The 21296-nt window shown below is 44.7% G+C and overlaps 1 long non-coding RNA gene across 3 annotated transcripts in view; it reads left to right on the top strand.

The window, feature by feature from the left end:
- The first annotated feature begins 11656 nt into the window (after positions 1-11656).
- LOC134341286 (uncharacterized) overlaps positions 11657-21296 on the top strand; it is a 30870-nt gene continuing 21230 nt past the window's right edge. The window contains exons 1-3 of one of the 3 annotated variants that reach the window (XR_010016744.1): positions 13462-13506; positions 15365-15564; positions 17155-17356. This is a non-coding gene — a long non-coding RNA (uncharacterized LOC134341286). Of the gene's footprint in view, positions 12796-13461; positions 13507-15364; positions 15565-17154; positions 17357-21296 lie in introns of those variants that run through there. The other 2 variants (XR_010016742.1, XR_010016743.1) reach the window with 2 other exon arrangements.

The following is a 21296-nucleotide window of genomic DNA, read 5'->3' as shown; positions in this document are numbered from 1 at the left end:
TAATAAGATGCAACATCATAATAAGGTAAATTGTGAGGTCAAGAATCCATCAATAGAATATAGAACATTCCAGCACAGTATAGACCATTCAACCCATGTTGTTATGACAACATTTTAAACAGCTCTAATATCCATCTAAATCTTCCCCCCACATAGCCCTCATGTTCTTTATATTTATTGCTTATTTATTATATGTAATTATATAATTATTTTATCTTATTTTTGTATTTGCAGTTTGTGGTCATTTGTACAGTTTCTTCATTGTCCCTACTGTATTTGTCCTATTGTCAAGGACAGATGGAGTACAAGCTGTCCTTCAGCATGGTGGAAGGTGCTTTTGGGCTTTTGTATACTCTGTTGGATGGGGAAGGGTACAAGATAGAATGTAGAGGTGTTGTTGATTATGCCGGCTGCTTTACTGAGGCAGTGAGAAGTGTAGAAAGAGTTCATGGAGGGAGATTGATTTCTGTGATGTGTTCAGTAGTATCCATAATCCTTTGCATTTTCTTGTAGTCACGGGCAAGATCATAATGAGGGAGATTGTGAAGTGATGAGTCCATCTGGTTGTACTGTGGGATGGTTCAAATGACTATTCTTCTTTTGTGCGAATGGTGGCTTGCACCTGTCAGGAAGTTGCATTTCCACCACCTACTGTAATGTAGTATGAAGGGAGCCATGATGGGGATCAGATCCTCTTTCACAAGCCCCTTTTCATTAAAAAGTTCACCAGGGTCCTGTACGATTTAACCGTCCCTGCCTCAGGTCCCAGAATATCCTGCACATTAGGAACCCCAGATCTACCCAATAATTGGCTCAGTTGCCTGTATATTACCGACAATCCCATTCTGCCTTCGTTCACTGGTATACCCATTTTCTTAAGCTGGACAGATAGGTAAACTCCAGTCCCGGCACAGTTGTAGTTTGAAGATGGTGTTACTGTTCACCAATGTGTTACAGTACACAAAGAGCTGAGTAAAGGCAGTACATCTTGGCGTTCTCATGAAAGGTAGATTCAAATATTGTTTAAGATTCCTTCGACTTCTAACAGAGTGCTTCTAACTAATAGCGGCTAAATGGAATGTACAAATGATATAAAATAGCTGGACTGATGAATGAAACCTAATCACTTAACAATGTAATAACAAGTAAGCAACAACAGCTGTGAACTTACAAGTAAGCAATGAGATCCAGTAATCATAAATAAATTAACAAACCAAGTCAGGGAGGACATAAAACTTTCCATCTGGCATCTACAAAAGATATCAGCAACTGAACTCAGGGCCTTCGCAAAAAAATTAATCATATTAGAGTCAATGCTCCTGATCAATTCAATTGCACAGTCAAATTCTAAAGAATCACAAGATTGCAATCAAGTTACTTGTATAGAAATATCACTTAAGGGAAGACCAAAACGTGACACATATGCTTTAAATTCCAGACCACTGGCTAACAGACCTTTTGCATTCCAATGAAGTACTGGAAGTTGATGTAAGAACTGTAAAGATCAGTCTGTAGCACCCCATATTCAATCACCCTCAACCACCAGCCCATTCCCTCTACTGTCATTCCCAAATCTTCTCCCCAAAGTACTTCATGTCCCTGTTCTGCAGTAATTTCCACTAATCGCAAATATCTTGATGCTGCATCCACCACAATTCTAAGTTTACCAGATTTCTCTCACACTGGTGCAGTTCAATGAACCACGGCACAAAGAAACACAAGAAAAGATATATTTTTAAAAATCAATACCTCACTAGATGCCTCACCTCCCAGACTCCCCGCCTACATAACCTCACTCCATGCTCTTGCTCCATCCAAATCTTTGCAAGTGTATGGTTTTATCTCGATGTCCAACAGATGTGCAGGAATCAAATCTTCTCACACCTTCAACATAAGAAATATTATTCGCTATCTTCACCTCTGAATTTCCCAAGCCTTTTGCAAAATAGGGCAAACTAAATAATTTGCACTATGAACGTCCTGACAGTTGCAGAATCTTGCCTCAGCATTAGCTTCACAATTCCCATATTCACATTCACGAACCTGATGAAGCTGTTTAACACAATTAGAAATGAAAATAATCATTACTTTAAGTCGACATGATCAGTGAGCCCAGTCCTAATGCCCTGCACCGGGTGACCTTTCTGATCCGAACTCGCCCTTCCCCGACTCATTTTCCTTTCACTCTTTGCCAAAATCCATCCCAGACCATCACTTTTCTCCCATTTGAATTCCCCGCCATCGGCTCCCCTCAGTCACATTCCCGGTGCTGCGAACCGCCAGCCCCGTCACTGTGGCGCCAACACTCCAGTTGTCTCCGCTCCCTGTCAGCCGCTCTCCCGGCCCAATCCTCCCCCCACACTCTCTCAACCTCCGTGTCGGTCCGCCACACTCCGTTCGATAGTTTGATAACTGCAAGATCGAAGCTGACCGTCCCCACACACGGGTCCCGCGTCCGACCCATGCCAGTCCGCACACTCACCGCGTTGGGGCTGCGACTGTCGGCCGGCGGGGCCGCCTTCGTCTTCGGCACTTAGGCCCGCCGGGTGTTCGATAGGAAGGGTCGCCGAGCCGTGGTCTGAGCAGGAGAAGGGAATCGGTGGCCAAGAGGTCAGGAATTGAGGGAATTGTGCCCGTGGGGGAGAGGAAGCGACCGGGGAGCCCCAAGCTGGGGCGGCACGGCCCGGTCGGAAGGTCGGGGAGCGGGCCCCAAGCTGAGGGAGTGAAGCCGGGAGACTGGAGAACCAAACGTGAGAATCAGGAGGCTGGAAGCCTAGATCCAGGGGAGAGGGAATCAGATCAGGAAGTAGGGAACCTGCATGTGGGTGAGGGGAGACTGATCCTGAGGAGCTCGATGGAGGCAGAGGATCTGGATCTAAATCTGGAGCCTGGATGCCACAATTTACAGGCGGGAATATGGAGCCAGGGTCTGAGGAAAGGAGCAGGGAGTCGAGCCTCAGGAACTGATCTCGTAAAATAAAATACAGAAGGTAGAATCCCAACTCTTACGGAGCAGATGAAGGTAAAAATGATAGTAAAATAGATCTATCTGTGTGTGAGCGAGTTCGAGCTGCGGGGTCGGGGAAGGGCCTGGCTGAGCGGGAGAATGGTATCGGGCGAGAGGCCTGTCAAGGAGCGGAGAAGGGGTGGACAAGACGCAGAAGGAGACAACCGAGTGGTCAGAAACTGAGCAGACTCTAGCATGGAAAAATAAAGAATGGGGCGATACAGAGGCGCCAGAGGATTTCCGGAGCTGGGAAACCAGTCCCGAAGAGATCTCCTAAAAAGTACAGAAGGCCGAATCATGGATCTTATGGAGTCGATGAAGGTAAAAATGATCGTAAAGTCGATCTGTCTGCGTGCGTGAGAGAGTTTGAGCGTTTAAATGTCAAGGAGAAAATGCTGCATCAAGTTTAGTTTTAATACAAAATTAACGCATTTGTCTCCTGGATTGAATGAAGTGGTTCGTGAATGAATGTTCAGGTCTTTTGTTGCTGTCGCCCATCCCTTCAAGGTTTGACATGTTTTGCATTCGGAGACGCAAACACGAGAAAATCTGCAGATGCTGGAAATTCAAGCAATACACACAAAATACTGGTGGAACGCAGCAGGCCAGGCAGCATCTATAGGAAGAAATACAGTCGAAGTTTCAGGCCAAGACCCTTTGTCAGGACTAACTGAAAAAAGAGATAGTAAGAGATTTGAAAGTGGGAAGGGGAGGGGAGATCCGAAATGATAGGAGAAGACAAGAGGGTGAGGGATGAAGCTAAGAGCTGGAAAGTTGATTGGGAAAAGGGATACAGAGCTGGAGAATGGAGAGGATCTTCAGAGGGGGGTCCTTGAGAGAAAGAAAGGTGGAGGGGAGCCCAGAGGAAGATAGAGAGCAGGTAGGAGTGATTGTGAGAGGGACAGAGAGAGGAAAAAAGTGTGTGTGGGGGGGAATAATAAATAAATAAGGGATTGGGTAAGAAGGGGAGGACGGGCATTAATGGAAGTTAGAGAGATCAGTGCTCATGCCATCAGGCTACCCAGATGGAATATAAGGTGTTTTTGTGTTCCTCCAACCTGAGTGTGGCTTCATCTTGTTGTGCCTCCAACCTGAGTGTGGCTTCATCTTGACAGTAGAGGAGGCCATGGACTGACATATCAGAATGGGCAATGGACGTGGAATTAAAACTTGTGGCCACTGGGAGATTCTGCTTTCTCTGGCGGACAGAGCGTAGGTGTTCAGTGAAACGGTCTCCCAGTCTGCGTCGGGTCTCACCAATTTATAGAAGGCCACACCTGGAGCACTGGACGCAGTATATCACAGCAGCCGACTCACAGGTGAAGAGTCGCCTCACCTGGAAGGACTGTCTGGTGCCTTGAATGGTGGTGAGGGAGGAAGTGTCAGGGCAGGTGTAGCACTTGTTCTGCTTACAAGGATAAGTACCGTGGGGGGAGATTGGTGGGAAGGGATGGGGGGATGAATGGACAAGGGAGTTGTGTAGGGGATGATCCCTGCGGAAAGTAGAAAGATGGGGGGAGGGAAAGATGTGCTTGGGAGTGGGATCCCATTGGAGGTAGCGGAAGTAATGCAGAATGATATGTTGGACCCGGAGGCCGGTGGGGTGGTAGATGAGGACAACGGGAACCCTATCCCTAGAGGGGTGGTGGAAGGATGGGGTGAGAGCAGATGTGCATGAAATGACAGAGATGCATTTGAGAGCAGAGTTGATGGTGGAGGAAGGGAAGCCCCTTTCTTTAAAAAAGGAAGACATCTCCTTCGTCCTGGAATGAAAAGCCTCATCCTGAGAGAAGATGCAGCGGAGAAGGAGGAATTGAGAGAAGCGGATGGCATTTTTGCAAGAGACAGGGTGGGAAGAGGAATAGTCCAGGTAAGTTCGTAGGCTTATAGTAGACATTAGTAGATAAGCTATTTCCAGAGATAGAGACCGAAAGATCAAGAAAGGAGAGGGAGTTGTCAGAAATGGACCAGGTAAATTTAAGGGCAGGGTGAAAGTTGGAGGCAAAGTTAATGAAGTCAACGAACTCAGCATGCATGCAGGAAGCAGCACCAATGCAGTCGTCGATGTAGCGAAGGAAAAGTAGGGGACGGATACCAGTATAGCTTGGAACATGGACTGTTCCACAAAGCCAACAAAAAGGCAGGCATAGCTGGGACCCATACAGGTGCCCATGGCTACAGCTTTATTTTGGAGGAAGTGGGAGGAGCCAAAGGAGAAATTATTAAGAGTAAGGACTAATTCTGCTCGATGGAGGAGAGTGGTGGTAGAGGGGAACTGGTTAGGTCTGGAATCCAAAAAGAAGCGGAGAGCTTTGATATCTTCCTGGTGGGGGATGGAGGTATTTTGGGACTGGACATCCATGGTGAAAATTAGGCAGTGGGGACCAGGGAACTTAAAATCATCGAAAAAATTCAGAGCGTGAGAAGTGTCACGGATATAGGTGGGAAGGGATTGAACAAGGGGGGATAAAACAGTGTCGAGGTATGCAGAAATGAGATCGGTGGGGCAGGAGCAAGCTGAGACAATGGGTCTACCTGGACAAGCAGGTTTATGGATCTTGGGTAGAAGGCAGAAACGGGAAGTGCGGGGTGTGGGAAGTGTGAGGTTGGTGGCAGTGGATGGGAGATCCCCAGAGCTGATAAGGTTGGTGATGGTGTGGGAGACAATGGCCTGGTGCTGCTTAGTGGGGTCATGATTGAGGGGTAAATAAGAGGAGGTATCAGCTGTCGCTGTGCCTGGGCAAGGTAGAGGTCAGTACGCCAGACTACAACAGCGCCCCCCTTATCGGTGGGTTTTATAGTAAGGTTAGGATTGTTGCAGAGGGAGTGGAGAGCAGAGCGTTCGGAAGGAGTGAGGTTGGAATTGGAACAAGGTGTGGTGAAGTGGAGATGGTTGATATCCCGTCGGCAGTTAGCAATTAAGAGATCCAGAGCAGGCAGAAGACCAGAGCGGGGTGTCCATGAAGAGGAGGAGGAGGGTTGAAGGCAGGAGAAGGGGTCATTGGGGGTGGGAGAGTTCTTGCCGAAGAAGTAGGCTCGAAGATGGAGCCGGTGGAAGGAGAGTTCAGCGTCATGGCGCCTGCAGAACTCGCTGAGGTCTGGGGAAATGGGGACAAAGGTAAGGCCCTTACTGAGGACAGAGCGCTCTGCCTCAGAGAGTTGATGGTCGGAGGGGATGGTAAAGACCCGGCACGGATGAGAGCTGGGATCAGAGGGGGGAGGGAGGCCTGATGGAGAGTCTCGGTCTGAAACATCGACTGTACTTCTTCCTCCAGATGCTGCCTGGCCTGCTGGGTTCCACCAGCATTTTGTGTGTGGTGCTTGCATTGGTAGATGCTGTTTTTCACACCACTGTTATAACGAGTGATTATTTGAGTTACTTTTCCTTTGCTGTCAGCCTGAACCAGTCTGGCCATGCATCTCTGAACTTTCTCATTAACAAGGCACTTTTGCACTGAGTACTGCCACTCAGGATGTTTTATTGTTGTTGTTTATCCTAGCGTTCTCTGTAAAATGGAGATATTGTTGTGTGTGAAAAGCCTCAGAGGTCAGTGGGTTGAGATACTCAAACCATCCTGTCTGGTATCAACAGTCATCCACACTTTGACTTGAATACTACCTGACTTGCCTGTTCCTGGGTAATGCTGAGTTCATCTTTCTCTTTACGCATCTCAGTCTCGACCTGCTTCTCCCTTTTTACCTTGTTCAAAGAAGTAATTGAGGCCAGTCTCTTAAAGATTAGCTTAATTTATCACATGTAAATTGAAGCATTCAGTGAAATACATCCTTTTGCGACAGCAAACAGCACAGTCTGAGGATGTGCTGTTAGACAGCCCACAAGTGTCACCATGCTTCTGGTAACAACGCTGTATTCCCAATGTTCACCGACCTGAACCTATACATCTTTGGAATGTGGGAGGAAACCGGAGCACCCAGAGGAAATCCGTGCAGTCATAAAAACTCCTTACAGACATGGGTGGGAATTGAACCCCATTGTGATCGTTGGCACAGCAAACCGATTTCACTATTGACTATGCAACAGTGATACCCCAGAGGGAGTTCTGAACTATTGTTTGTTTGGAACATGTCCTGGTAAACAAGTTCAAATGAGCTGAAGGAAGGATTCAATAAGGATTTACCAGCTTCTTCCAGTGCCCGGCTTTGTAGTGTTAAGGAATTTCTAAGTGGTGAAAATATACAGAAATCAGAGTTGCAAAGGGACTTGTGCGACCTCATGCAGGATTCCCTAAAGGGTAACTTGCAGTTTGAGTCAGTGGTAAGGAAGTTCATCCTCACACTGTGTTGGTCATTGACACAGAATTTATGCATTTCATTGTCCATTTCGATACATACATATATGAGAAAACAAGGAAATCTGGCACTGTCTCATCTTGTACACCACTGATATCAGTTAAGGGAAAACGCTTGAGGTTCACTCTGTACAATTTACATCTTGGTTTATGTGACGGAAACAATGAAATTGCTTGCTCAATAATTCCAGCAATAAATACAGTGAAGAGTGCAAAACATCAGAGTTCAACCAAGAGTGCTGAATCACAGTGAAGACAGACGTAAATATAAGCTGTACTTCTGCATCTTAGATCCTGAGTTTTGGTCAGCTGAGGGCTTTATTCATTGGAGACTAAGGGACTCAGGGTGATCTTATAGAGGTGTAAAATGTCATGGTGGGCACAGATAGGGTGAATGTACTCAGTCTTTTTCCCAGTTTTGGTGAATCAAGAACCAGAGGTTTAAGGTAAGAGAGGAGAGATTTCTGGTTAACTTTATGTGTCACAATTTCACCGAAACATAGGGTGAAATATGTTGTTTGTGTCGATGGTAAATACAGTCTGAAGTCTGCTGGGAACATACAAGAGTCGCCAAGCTTCCAGTACCAACATGGCAGTCCCACATTGTACTGAGCATAATCTGTATAGTTTTGAAATGTGGGAGGAAATGGGAGCATTCAGTTTGTACATTCTCCCACACAGTCATGGGGAGAATGTACAAACTCCTATAGACAGCAGTGGGAATTGAACCCCATTTAGTGAATGCTGGCACTGTGAAGTGTTGCACAAACTGACAGCTACTGAACGAGATGGGAGGCTGCAGCTCGTTAAAGCATCTGTCAGGCCATGAAGTGTCATCGAGCCCCACAACAGGGAAAAAGGCTCTTTGGCCCACAATCTCCATGCTGACCCATCAATACTATCGCAGTTGTGAGCATCAGATTTGTTGCCTTCAACAGGGGCCCCCATGCTGCTTTGGGGCGATACTGATTCTGGCTCCAAGAGATGTGGTTCGGTGAGAATCCAAAAGCACAAACTTGTTTTTAGATAAGTATTTACTGTACAAGGGACACCTGCCAAAGAGGAAATGTCTGTTGTGCCAAAGAACACGATATTAGTTGCAGAATGGAGTTGTATACTGAGACTGGATAATGGACTACAGGATGTGAATTTCAAATGAGAAAGGGTAAATTCAAAGGAGATGTGCAGGGCAAGTTGTTTTCCACATAGAGAGTGGTAGCTGCCAGGGATGGTACTGGAGGAAAGTAGAATAGAGGTGTTTTGAAAGTCTCATCGATAGGTACATGAATGTGTATGGAATAGAAAGATATGGACATTGTGTAGGCAGAAGAGAGTGGGTTAGTTAGGAATTAATTACTATTTTAATTATTTTTTCAAGGTATGGTGGGGCAAAGGGCCTTTTTCAATGCTGTGCTGTTCTATTTTCTAGATTGCAGACTCTGGACAGAGTCTCTCATTACCTATAATGTGATCTCTGCAGAGTGGGATTTTTTTTGGCGTGTTGCACCAGTCAGCCATTCTTGTCTGGTGTGTGGTGTCAGGATTGGTCTCCTTTCGGATTAACCAGGTCACGATATGAACGTTCCTGACTCGACCCTTTTTTTTACAGGAGGCCGAGTGGTTAACTCGATGCTCAGCACGGCCCGGATGGAAAACGTGCTCGGGGGTGGGGGCGGCGGGGCGGCCCGGCTTGGATCTGCCTCGGGAACCTTCACTCCGGAGTCCGGTGCTGATGCCTTTGCGCCACCAGCCACATCAGAGTGGGTACTTGACTCTTTAAAGAGTGTCCTTTGTTTTGCAATCTTGGGACATTCCACACAAGCAATATTTTTTGTTTTCAATCTGCCACAATTTTACTTTGTAATTTAGTGGAAAGCCACTTTCCATGGACTGTCATTTAACGTGATCTCAGTAATAGGGTGTCCAATCAACTGGTGTTTATCGCCATACCCATCCATTATTTAACCCTGTTTTTCCCCACCCTGCAGGAGAATGTACCCTCTGTCATAAACTAGCTTTTCCTGGACTAGGAACTGAAAGTACTGACAACACAAGGCGTCTCACACTTCTCTGCAAAATGGCGAGAATTTGAGACAGTTCAATAACTGTTAAGTGGTTTATTATTGCCACATGTACCAAGTTGCACTGATAAAACTTTGTTTTACACACCATCCATTTAGATCATTTGCCACATTAGTGCATTGAGTTTGTACAGGGGAAAAGCAATAAGAGAATGCAGAATAAAGTGTTATGGAGAAAGTGCAGTGTAGGTGCAAGGCCATGATGTGGTAGATTTTGTGGTCATGTGCAAATCGTACTGTAGAAGGGAAGCATTCAATAGTTTTATAACACTGGGAGAGAAACTGTTCCTGAGACTGATGGTACATGCTTTCAGGGAGATTGTGCAGGGTGGGTGGGTCTTTGATTATGTTGGCTGCTACTGAGGCAGTGAGAGCTGTGTGCTGAATCCATGGACTAGTTTCTGTGATATGTTGAGTTGTGTTCACAGCTCACTGCAGTTTCCTACGTTCGCGGGCAGAGCAGTTGCCGTACCAAACTGCGATACATCCCGATAGGATTTTTTCTACATGATGTATTGAGAGAAATTGGTGAGGGTCAAAGGGGACTTGTACAATTTCTTTAGCATCCTGAGGGAGGAGAGGTGCCAGTGGGCTTTGTAGCCATGGTGTCTGTGTGCTTGGACCAGAACCTTCAAGGTCTCAGAAGAGCCTAAAGGGCCTTGTGTTCCCTCGGATTGAGACATTGCCATCTCAGTGACACCAGATATTTTGGTGCTTGTTCACTTTCGATTAAGAGAGCTGGGCTTTGGGTAACTGATTGCTACCGTATAGACAATGACATTCAGCCCAAAGTACCACAGGTCATCTCATGATACAGAGTGGTCTTCATCAAAACAAGAGACATAAGGGTCAGCAAATGTTGGGATGTGGAGTGCGAAAACGGGCAGAACCAGAGGTACTCAGCAGGTCAGGCAGCATCCAAGAAGAGAAATGGATGGCTGAAAATTCGGGTTGAGATCATTCTGCTGAGATCATTACCCTTCACTAAGTACCTTTCTTCGACCATAAAGGATAAGTCATAGGAGCAGAATCGGCCATTCGGTTTATCAAGCCTGCTTCACCATTCCACCATGGCTGGTTTATTATCACTCAGCCCAATTATTGAGCCTTTGATGCAGAGATAAATCAAGAACCTGTCAAACTATGCTTTAAGTATACCCGATGACTTGTCCTGTACAGCCGTCTGTGGTAAACAATGTCCACAGATTCACCACAATCTGACAAAAGAAATTCATCCTTCTCTCTGTTATAATTGGACTCTCCCACCATAGGAAACATCCTTTCCACATCCACTCTGTCTAGCCTTTCAAGATTCGAAAGGTTTCAAGGTTGTCCTTCTGAATTCCAGCGAGTGCAGACCCAGAGCCATCAAATGTTCCTCGTATGATAACCCTTTTATTCCTTGAATCTTCCTTGTGAACCTCTGGACCCTCTCCAATGCCAGCACATCTTTTCTAAGATGAGAGGCCCAAAACTGTTCACAGTACTCAAGGTGAAGCCTCACCAATGCTTTATAAAGCCTCAGCAACGCATCCTTGCTCTTGTGTTCTAGACCTCTTGAAATAAATGCTAACATGGCATTTGTAAACCTCACCACTGACTCTACCTGCAAGTTAACCTTTAAGGTGTTCTGCAGAAGGACTCCCAAGTCCCTTTGCATCTCAGATTTTTGGCTTTTCTCCCCAGTTAGAAAATGTTCTGCACATTTATTTCTAATACCAAAGTGCAGGACCATGCATTTTCCAACTTTGTATTTCATTTGCCACTTTCTTGCCCCTTCTCCTAATCTGTCTAAATCCTTCTGCATCCTACCTGTTTCCTCAACACTACCTGTCCTCCACCAATCTTCATATCATCTGCAAACTTGGCAACAAAGTTGTCTATTCCATCAGCTAAATCATTTATATACAGTATAAAATAAGTGGTCCCAACACCGACCCCTGTAGAATATGACTAGTCACTGGCAGCCAACCAGAAAAGGATCCTTTTATTCCCACTCGCTGCCCCCTAGCAATCAGGCAATGCTCTAACCATATTAGTAACTTTTCTGTAATACCATGGGCTCTTAACTTGGTAGATAGCATCATGTGTGGCATCTTGTCAAAGGTCTTCTGAAAGTCCAAATATACAACATCCACTGCATCCCCTTTCATGTCCACAGAATCTCCTTCATTATTGAGTCCCCTATCACGACCGCTCCCTTCTTCTCTCTCTTCCCTTTCTGCACCAGGGACCCATGCTCAGTGCCTGTAACCTGGTCACCATGACATTGTCCGGCGAAATCATCCCCCACAAAAGTATCCAAATCAGTATACTTATTTTTGAGGGGATGGCTACAGATGTGTTCTGCTCTACCTGCCTATTTCTATTTCTCCTGACAGTCACCCAGCTACTCGCCTCCTGGAACTTCGGGATTTGCTCCCAGAATCATTCTTTTGAGCCTTCTTCTGAACTCTTATATAGAACATCAGGACAGGCCCTTCAACCCTTGATGCTGTGCCAACGTAGTAACCAACTCCAAGATCAATCAAAAGCTTAGAATTTTCACTGAGCTGTTACTGTTCCTCCTCTCTCCTATCTATTGTGCAGTGGATATTCAACAGGTTGCTGCTTGGACTTGTTTAACCTATCCTCATATTGTCTTCTGAGGATAAGATGAGTGAACTGAGGTTTTTCTCTTTAGGATGAAGAAGCATGAGAGGTAACTTGATAGAGGTTTACAAGATCATAACTGGCATTGATTGAGTGGATACCCAGAGGCTCTTTCCCAGGGCAGAAAGAGGTAAGAAAGGTTTTTTTACAGAGCCTGTTAGGTATGCTGAACCACCTCAGGGATAGAGGTAGAGATAGATGAATTTGGTACTTTCAAGAAACTCTCAAAGCATATGAGTGATAGAAAAATTGAGTGTTACTGTAGGAGGGAAGGCTTAGATTAATCCGAGAACAGCTTAAGTGGTTTGCTCGATATTGTGGTCTGAAAGGCCCATACTGTGCTGTGTTGTTCAGTCTCATTCATTGCAATTTCTTGACCTTCCCATACATTAACAAATTTCCTCTTCTCTCCATTGCTCACTCCTGCCTTCCTAATTCCCAACTCCTTAAGCCTATCTCTCCAGTTTCTCAGTCCCGATTTGCCTGCCCCATCTGAACCCCCACTGGTCTTCCTCTTCACTACCCTGCATCCCACTTTCCCTTCTGCGACAACATCTCTTTGACTGACACTTCCTCTCTGTTCTCCTCATCAGGAATGAAGATATTAAGCTATGCTGAGGGGTAACCATATGCAGAATATCAAATCTGGCTCATGGATGAAGTCCAGCATTTACGAACACCAGATGACTGTCGGACTGTGTGGTACAATTCCGAGAAGATCCTTATGTTGGCTAGGAACCTATCTGTGAGTATTGACAAGTTTTGGAGGGATGATAGGAGAGGGAGCATGTTTAAAGAAAGTTTACAGAAGTATTTGTCCAGAGCAACAACCGTGCCTGTGATTAGTCCCTGATTCCTGATATGGCTCCATGCTGAAGCCAGTGGAGTTTCTACATCAAGGCACCAGTATACATTTTACTTATTTCATTTGGAGAGCAGCATGGAACAGGCCCTTCTGGCCCATTGAGCCGTGCTGCCCAGCAACCCACCTATTTAACACTAGCTTAATCACAGCACAATTTACAAACACCAACTAACCTCCCAACTAGTACGTCTTTGGACTGTGGATGGAAACCGGAGCACCCGGAGGAAACCCACGCACTGACGGGAAGAATGTACAAACTCTTTACAGATGGGTTACCGGTCCAAGCACCCATGTCCCAAGCTGTAATTGTGTTGCATGAACCACTGCACCCCTTGACCTTTGATGCTGTCTGTGTGGAGTTTGCAGCTTCTCCTTGTTGATGAAGGGTATACCCTGGGAGTTTCAGTTTCCTTCCACCTATTAATAATTGGTTTATTATTCTCACATATGACGAGATACAGTGAACAACTGTGCACTGAAATGGACCTTGTTTTTTTTGTAATTGTGTTCTTTCTTTAGTACATTGCATATAATTTTATTTTCTAGTGAATGCTGCCGATCTGATGCTATGAGACTGTGCTGCTGTTGCAAGTAAGTTTTTCGTTGCCCTGTTCACACATTTACTTTAGATATGACAATAAATACGACTGACAGCTACACAGATTATTTAAAAATGTAAGTACATTGAGGTGGTACAAGGGAAAAACAATACCAAAATGCATAATATACACTCAGTGGCCATTTTATTAGGCACTCCTGTACACCTGCTCATTAGTGCAAATAACTGATTAACCAATCATGTGGCGGCAACTCAATGCATAAAAGCATGCAGACATGGTCAAGAGGTTCAGTTGTTGTTCAGACCAAACATCAGTGTGGGAAAGGAATGCAATTTGGTGAACTTGAATGTTGGTGATGGTTGGTGCCAGATGAGGTGGTTTGAGTATCTCAGAAACTGCTGATCTGCTGGATGTTCATGCACAGCAGTTTCTAAAGTTTACAGAGAATGATATGAAAGGCTAAAAAGATTTGGTGAGCAGCAGTTCTGTGGGATAAAATGCCCATTAATGAGAGAGGTCAGAGAAGAACGGTCGGTCTACTTGAAAGTGACGGGAAGGTGACAGTAACTCAATTCAGCACAAGTTGCAACAGTGGTATAAGAAGTGTATCACTCAATGGACCACACATTGCATCTTGAGGTGGATGGGCTGCCGTAGCAGAAGACCACGGTTGTCTACTCGGTGGCCACTTTATTCGGGTACAGGAACAATTAATGTGGCCATGGAGTGTATTCGTCACATATATACATTGAGACACAGTGAAATATGTCATTTTGCATCAGTTCAAGTCATGTGCTTTGTGAGATCTAAAGTACATTTTTATTGCCTGAGAGGACATTTCAAGAGTCTTATAACATCGGGCTGTAGGTGTCCTTGTATTCTTGAGCTGTTATATCTTCTGCCCAACAGGAACAGGGAGAAGAGAGAATGACTCGTGTGGTAGGATTCCCTGGTTACATTGGTGGCTTTAAAGGCCTTCAGGTTATTTGGCCACTGTCAATATCCATTAGTGGGTAGTTGAGTGGTAGAATTTAGGGGGAGTTAAGGTGAAACTGTGGAGCATCACAGGCTCATAGCAAAATACTGGAGGAATTTAACAGGTCAGGCAGCATCTATGGACTAGAATAAACAGTTGACATTTTGGGCCAAGACCCTTCAATACGATGGCATAGGATGGAAGCAAAAGCCAGAATAATAATTTCATTAGTACATCCAGAATATTGTTTGATGACAATCCACACCTCCTTAAACTCCCGGGAAATTAAGGACACTGGGATGCTTTCCTTGTTATTGCATCTATATGCAGGGCTCAAGACAGGTCACACTGAAGGAGCTAACAGTTCAGATTTGCCAGAAGGGATATGATACTGATAAGATACTATTTGTGGTGGCGTGTTGAAGGCTTTCAGGAAAACAAATAATCTTGTTTCTAAATGGTGAAGTTTTGATGACAGGTTGACTATCTTCTTAGTGCATTCACTGGCACATCAGAAAGTTGGAGTATAAGCAGTCCATTCAACCCAGTGATCCCTGCTACTACTTGTGCTCCATATGAACATTCTTGCATCTTACCTGCATGCCCTCCAATTGATTTCTCCAGCCTCCCAATTCTTCCACGTACAGATTGCTGATCAGACTCAAGAGGCAAATGGCCTGATTCTCCTATGTGTTATGGTATTATGGAGAGCATTCTAATTGGTGGCATCACTGCCTTGCTATGGATGAGCCACTGTACAGGATTGCAGAGGGTTTTACATTTAGCCAGCTGTATCGTGGACACCAACCTCCCAAGCGTCGAGGACATCTTCAATTCACGATGCCTCAGAAAGGCTGCATCTATCATTAAAGATCCCCACCACCCAAGACATGTCTTGTTTCCATTATTACAGTCAGCGAGGAGGTGCAGGAGTCTGAAGACTCAAACTCAATTCTTTAGGTATAAAAACAACAGGAATTCTGCAGATGCTGGAAATTCAAGCAACACACATCAAAGTTGCTGGTGAACGCAGCAGGCCAGGCGGCATCTGTAGGAAGAGGTGCAGTCGACGTTTCAGGCCGAGACCCTTCGTCAGGACTAACTGAAGGAAGAGTGAGTAAGGGATTTTACTTTAGGTATAAACTCATGAACAATACTCCAATACTTCTGCTCTGTTGTGCACTTTATTAATTTATTTTTGTATTCTGTTCTGTGATTGACACCTTGATTCCAGTGGAACGTTGTTGGATTTCACTGCATACACATGCACAGTTGAATGACAATAAACTGATACTTCAACTGGATCATTTCAAAACATAATTATATTGAAATAGTAGAAATGGAAAAGCAATAACAAAATGTAGAATACGGTTACAGAGCAAGTGCAGTGAAAGTAGAAAATAAGGTGTAAGGTCAGGACAAATTAGATTATGAGGTTAAAATTTATCTTTATCATAGAAGCCCCATTCAAGACTCCTATGATACAGAACAGGAAACACTGCAGCAGAATACAGTCCCATTGTTGTGCTGACCTTTTAACCTTATCTAACATCAATCTAACCTTTTCCTTCCACATAGCCCACCATTTTTCTATCATCCAAGTACCTGTCTAAGAGTTTCTTAAATGCTTCTTCCACTACACCTGGCAGGGTGTTCCACGCACCCACCCACCACTCTCCGTGTGAAGAACTTTTCTCTGACATCCCCCTCTATCTTTCAATCACCTGTAAGTTTGTATTCGTCATTTCTACTATGGGAGAATGTCTCTGTCAATAAATACTCTATCTAGGCCTCTTATCATCTTGCACTCATCTATTAAGTCACCTCTCATCCTCCTTCACTCCCAAGAAAAAAAATCCTGGCTTGCAGAACCTATCTTCCTAAGATGTGCCCTCCAGTCCAGGCAGCATCCTGATAAATCTCTCTGCACCTTCTCCAAAGCTTACACATTCTTCCTTTAATGAGGTCACCAGAAATTTCAAGTTTTGTTTTTAATCTTGATGGGAACGGGGAGAAATGTACATGTTTGGGGTGAGAGAGGTTCTTTACTGTATCTGTTGATGTACATGTGAGACAAAAATCTGAATGTGCAGGTTAGGGAGCTCTATATGCAGAGAATAAAGAGCTGACATTTGAGGCTGAGATCTCACATCAGGACTCCTGATAAAGGGCCTCAGCCTGAAACACTGATTCTTTATTCCTCTCCATAGTTGTTGCCTGACCTGCTGAGTTCCCCTGGCATTTTAGGGCGTCATGGCAGTGTGGCAGTTGGCATGATGGTATTGCAGCTCACGGCATCAGAGTTCAGATTTCAATTCCGGTACCATCTATAAGCGTTTGTACTTTCTGTCTCTGCCTACGAGGGTTTCCTCTGGGTGCTCCAGTTTCCTCCCACAACCCAAAGACGTACTGATGAGTAGGTTAATTAGTTATTGTAAATATCCTGTGATTATACTGGCGTGAAATAGGTAGATTGCATTGCAGAGCGGCTCTTTGGGTCGAGGGGCCTGATCCACACAATATTTCTTAATAAATCAATAAATGAATAACATGTTGTATTTGTTACTGTAGTATTTGCAAAATGTCTTGTGTTTATACCTCTGAATGAGAATCACTTGTTCTTACCTTTACTGTTATTTTACTCCCCCTCTCCCACCACCACCCCTGAACCCTGTCATCTCGATCTTGATCAATGACATCCAGGAGTTGAGGCCCAGTCACCAGTCGGAGGGCATACAGCAGAATGCCATGGAAATGCCCACAGACCGCTGCTTCACAATCAGCTTTAAAAGCAGCAAGGAACCTGGACCTGGTGGCCACCAACACCAAGGAGGCCTGGCACTGGAACTATCACTTCACCAAACTCAAGAAACGAGACTCCAGCATGAACAAGAGGGAGCAACTTGTGAGTTTTTGAATATCTTGTTGCAATTTCATTAAAAATGATCGAAGATCACTCGGAAGAGGGCTGAAAAGCAGGACTTCCAGGGTGGTTATCACTGGTTTGCTTCCAGTTCCTCGTGCTGGAGAGGGCAGGAACAGGGAGATAATGGATCTGAATGTGTGGCTGAGGAACTGGTGCAGGAAGCAAGGATTTACATTCTTGGACCACTGGGGTATGTTTTGGGGTAAGGATGAATTGTACAGAAGGGACGGGTTGCAACTTAATAGGCGGGGGACCTGCATTCTGGCAGGCAGGTTTGCCACTGCAACACGGGTGTGTTTAAACTAAGTAGTGGAGGGGAGGGGACGAACTGGAAATATAAGGATGGAGTGAGAATAAGAAAAGATAAGAAAGACAACAGAAAAAACAGAGCACAAAGCTCAAGAAGGGATGGTACAGTATGGCCAAGTGAAATAGGAATTGATACGAAAGGTGAGGGGAGTAATGAATTAAAAGTATTATGTATGAATGCATGAAGCATAAGAAATAAAGTAGATGAGCTTGAGGCACAGTTGGAAATTGGCAAGTGTGATGTTGTGGGAATAACAGAGACATGGCTTCAAGTGGACAGGGCCTGGGAAATGAATATTCAAGGGTATACGTCCTATGGAAAGGGGTGGCTCTGTTGCTGAGGAATGATATTCAGTCCCTTGCGAGGGGGGACATAGAATCAGGAGACATAGAGTCAGTATAGATAGAACTGAGAAATTCTAAGGGTAGAAAGACCCTAATGGGGGTTTATCTACGGGCCCCGAAGCAGTAGTCTGGATGTAGAGTATAAGGTGAATCAAGAGTTAAAATTGGCATGTCGCAAAGGTAATACTACAGTTGTTATGGGGGATTTCAACATGCAGGTAGACTGGAAGAATCAGGTTGGTACTGGACCCCAAGCAAGGGAGTTTGTGGAGTCCCTCCAAGATAGATTCTTAGAACAGCTTGTACTGGAGCCTACCAGAGAGAAGGCAATTCTAGATTTAGTGTTGTGTAATGAACCTGATTTGATCAAGGACCTCGAAGTAAAGGAGCCATTAGGAGGTAGTGACCGTAATGTGATAACTTTTAATCTACAAATTGAGAGGGAGAAGGTAAAATCGGAAGTGTCAGTAATACAGTTGAACAAAGGGAACTATGGAGCCATGAGGGAGGAGCTGGCCAAAGTTCAATGGAACAATACCCTAGCAGGGATGACAGTGGAACAGCAATGGCAGGTATTTCTGGGAATAATGCAGAAGGTGCAGGATCAGTTCATTCCAAAGAGGAAGAAAGATCCGAAGGGGAGTAAGGGGAGAGTCCGGGGGTGGGATGGGTGGCACCAGATGGTCGAGGGAAGGGCCGGGATGAGCGGTGAAAGTCCGTGAGGGAGAGAAAGCTGCGGGAGTGGGGGTTCAAGTTGCAAAAGGAGACAACCAAGAGGTCAGAAAGTGGCAGGGGAAAAGAATCTGGTGATGCAGAGGCACCAGAGGGTTTCCAGAGTTTGGAAACCAATGCCGGAAGAGATCTCGTAAAAAATACAGAAGGCCCAATCCCAACTCTTACGGAGTAGATGAAGGTAAAAATGATAATAAAATCGATCTCTCTGTGTGTGAGCGAGTTCGAGCGATTAAGTGTTTAGGGAAAAGTGTTGTATCAATTTTTTAAAAATATAAAATTAAGACAATGGTCTCCTGTATCGAATAAAGTGGTTCCTGAATGAACGTTCACGGTCTTCTGTTGCCGTCACCCATCCCTTCAGGATTTGACATGTTTTGCGTTCAGAGATGCTGTTTTTCACACCACTGTTATAACGTGTGATTATTTGAGTTACTGTTCCCTTCCTGTCAGCCTGAACCAGTCTGGCCCTACACCTCTGAACTTTCTCATTTTCCAGGCGCTTTTGCACAGAGTTCTGCCACTCAGGATGTTTTTTGTTGCTGTTGTTGTTTATCTACTGTTCTCTGTAAAGTGGAGATACTGCTGTGCGTGAAAAGCCCAAGAGATCAGCAGTTTGAAATACTCAAACCATCCTGCCTGGCATCAACAATCATCCACACTTTTCTCCCCATTTTGATGTTTGGTCTGAACAGCAGCTGGACCTCTTTACCAGTCTGCATAGTATTATGAATTGAGTTGCTGGCAAATGATTGGCTGAATAGATATTTGCATTAACAAGCAGGTGTATAGGTGTACTTAGTAAAGTGGTCATTCACTGTACTTCCGAGTATCTTTTGCACTTCTGTAAGGTTCAGGTAGAATTAATAAGGAGAAAGGGGACTCTGACTTGAATACTGGAGCTGACTGCCCTGTTCCTGGTGATGCTGAGTTCATCTTTCTCTTTTCGCGTCTCACTCGCAACCTCCTTCTCCCTCTTTGCCTTGCTCAAAGAAGGAATTGAGGCCAGTCTTTTAAAGATTAGCTTTATTTATCACATGTATATTGAACATTCAGTGAAATACATCATTTTGCGACATCGAACAGCACAGTCCGAGGATGTGCTGGTGGACAGCGCACAAGTGTCACCACGCTTCTGGTAACAACGTAGTATTCCGAAAATTCACCAACCTGAACCTATACATCTTTGGATTGTGGGAGGAAACCGGAGCACCCAGAGGAAATCCATGCAGTCATACAAGCTCCTTACAGACATGGGTGGGAATTGAGCCCCATTGTGATCGTTGGCATTGCAAAGCGATATCACTAATGACTACGCGATAGTGATACCCGAGCCATTAACTAAAAGGGGGAGTTCTGAACTATTGCTTGTTTGAAACATGTCTTGGTAACCATGTTCAAATGAGCTGAAGGAAGGACTCAGTAAGGACGTACCAGTTTCTTCCAGTGCCTGGCTTTGTACTGTCAAAACAATTTCTAAGTGGGGAGAACATACAGAAATCAGAGTTGCAAAGGGACTTGTATGACCTCATGCAGGATTCCCTAAAGGGTAACTTGCAGTTTGAGACAGTGGTAAGGAATTTCATCCTCACACTGTGTTGGTCATTGACACAGAAATTACGCAGTTCATTGTACGTTTTGATACATACATATATAAGAAAACAAGGAAATTTTTTTTTTCTTTACTAAAGTTAGGCTGGCACTATCTAATCCAGTACACCACTGATATCAGTGAAGGGAAAGTGCCTGAGGTTCACTATGTACAATTTGCATCTTGGTTTCTGTGACTGAAACAATGGAATTGCTTGCTCATGGAAAGGAGACAAAGTAAACAGTACAGATGTTAATAATTCCAGCAATAAATACAGTGATGAGAACAAAACATCAGAGTTCAACCAAGAGTGCTGAATCACAGTGAAGACAGATGTAAATATAAGCTGAACTTCTGCATCTTAGATCTTCAATATTGGTCAGCTGAGGGCTTTATTCATTGGAGACTGATGGTGATCTTATAGATCATGGGGGGCTCAGATAGGGTGATGGTACTCTGTCTTTTTCCTAGCTTTGCTGAACCAAGAACTGGAGGGCATAGGTTTAAGCAAGAGAGGAGAGATTTCTGGTTAACTTTATGTGTCACAATGTCACCGAAACATAGGGTGAAATATGTTGTTTGTGTCGATGGTAAATACAGTCTGAAGACTCTGCTGGGGACAGTGTACAAGAGTCGCCGTGCTTCCAGCGCCAGCATGGCAGTCCCACGTTGTACTAAGCATAATCTGTATGATTTTGAGATGTGGGAGGAAATGGGAGCACTCAGAGGAAACCCACACAGTCATGGGGAGAATGTACAAACTCCTACAGACAGCAGTGGGAATTGAACCCCATTTAGTGAATGCTGGCACTGTGAAGTGTTGCACAAACTGACAGCTACTGAACGAGATGGGAGGCTGCAGCTCGTTAAAGCATCTCTCAGGCCATGAAGTGTCATAGATTTGTTGCCTTCAACAGGGGCCCCAAAGCTACTTTGGGATGA

This window comes from Mobula hypostoma (genome assembly GCF_963921235.1).
Source record: "Mobula hypostoma chromosome 13 unlocalized genomic scaffold, sMobHyp1.1 SUPER_13_unloc_2, whole genome shotgun sequence".
NCBI lineage: Eukaryota > Metazoa > Chordata > Chondrichthyes > Myliobatiformes > Myliobatidae > Mobula > Mobula hypostoma.
Note: the sequence above shows the minus strand (reverse complement) of the source record. Positions and strands in the feature narration are given on the sequence as shown.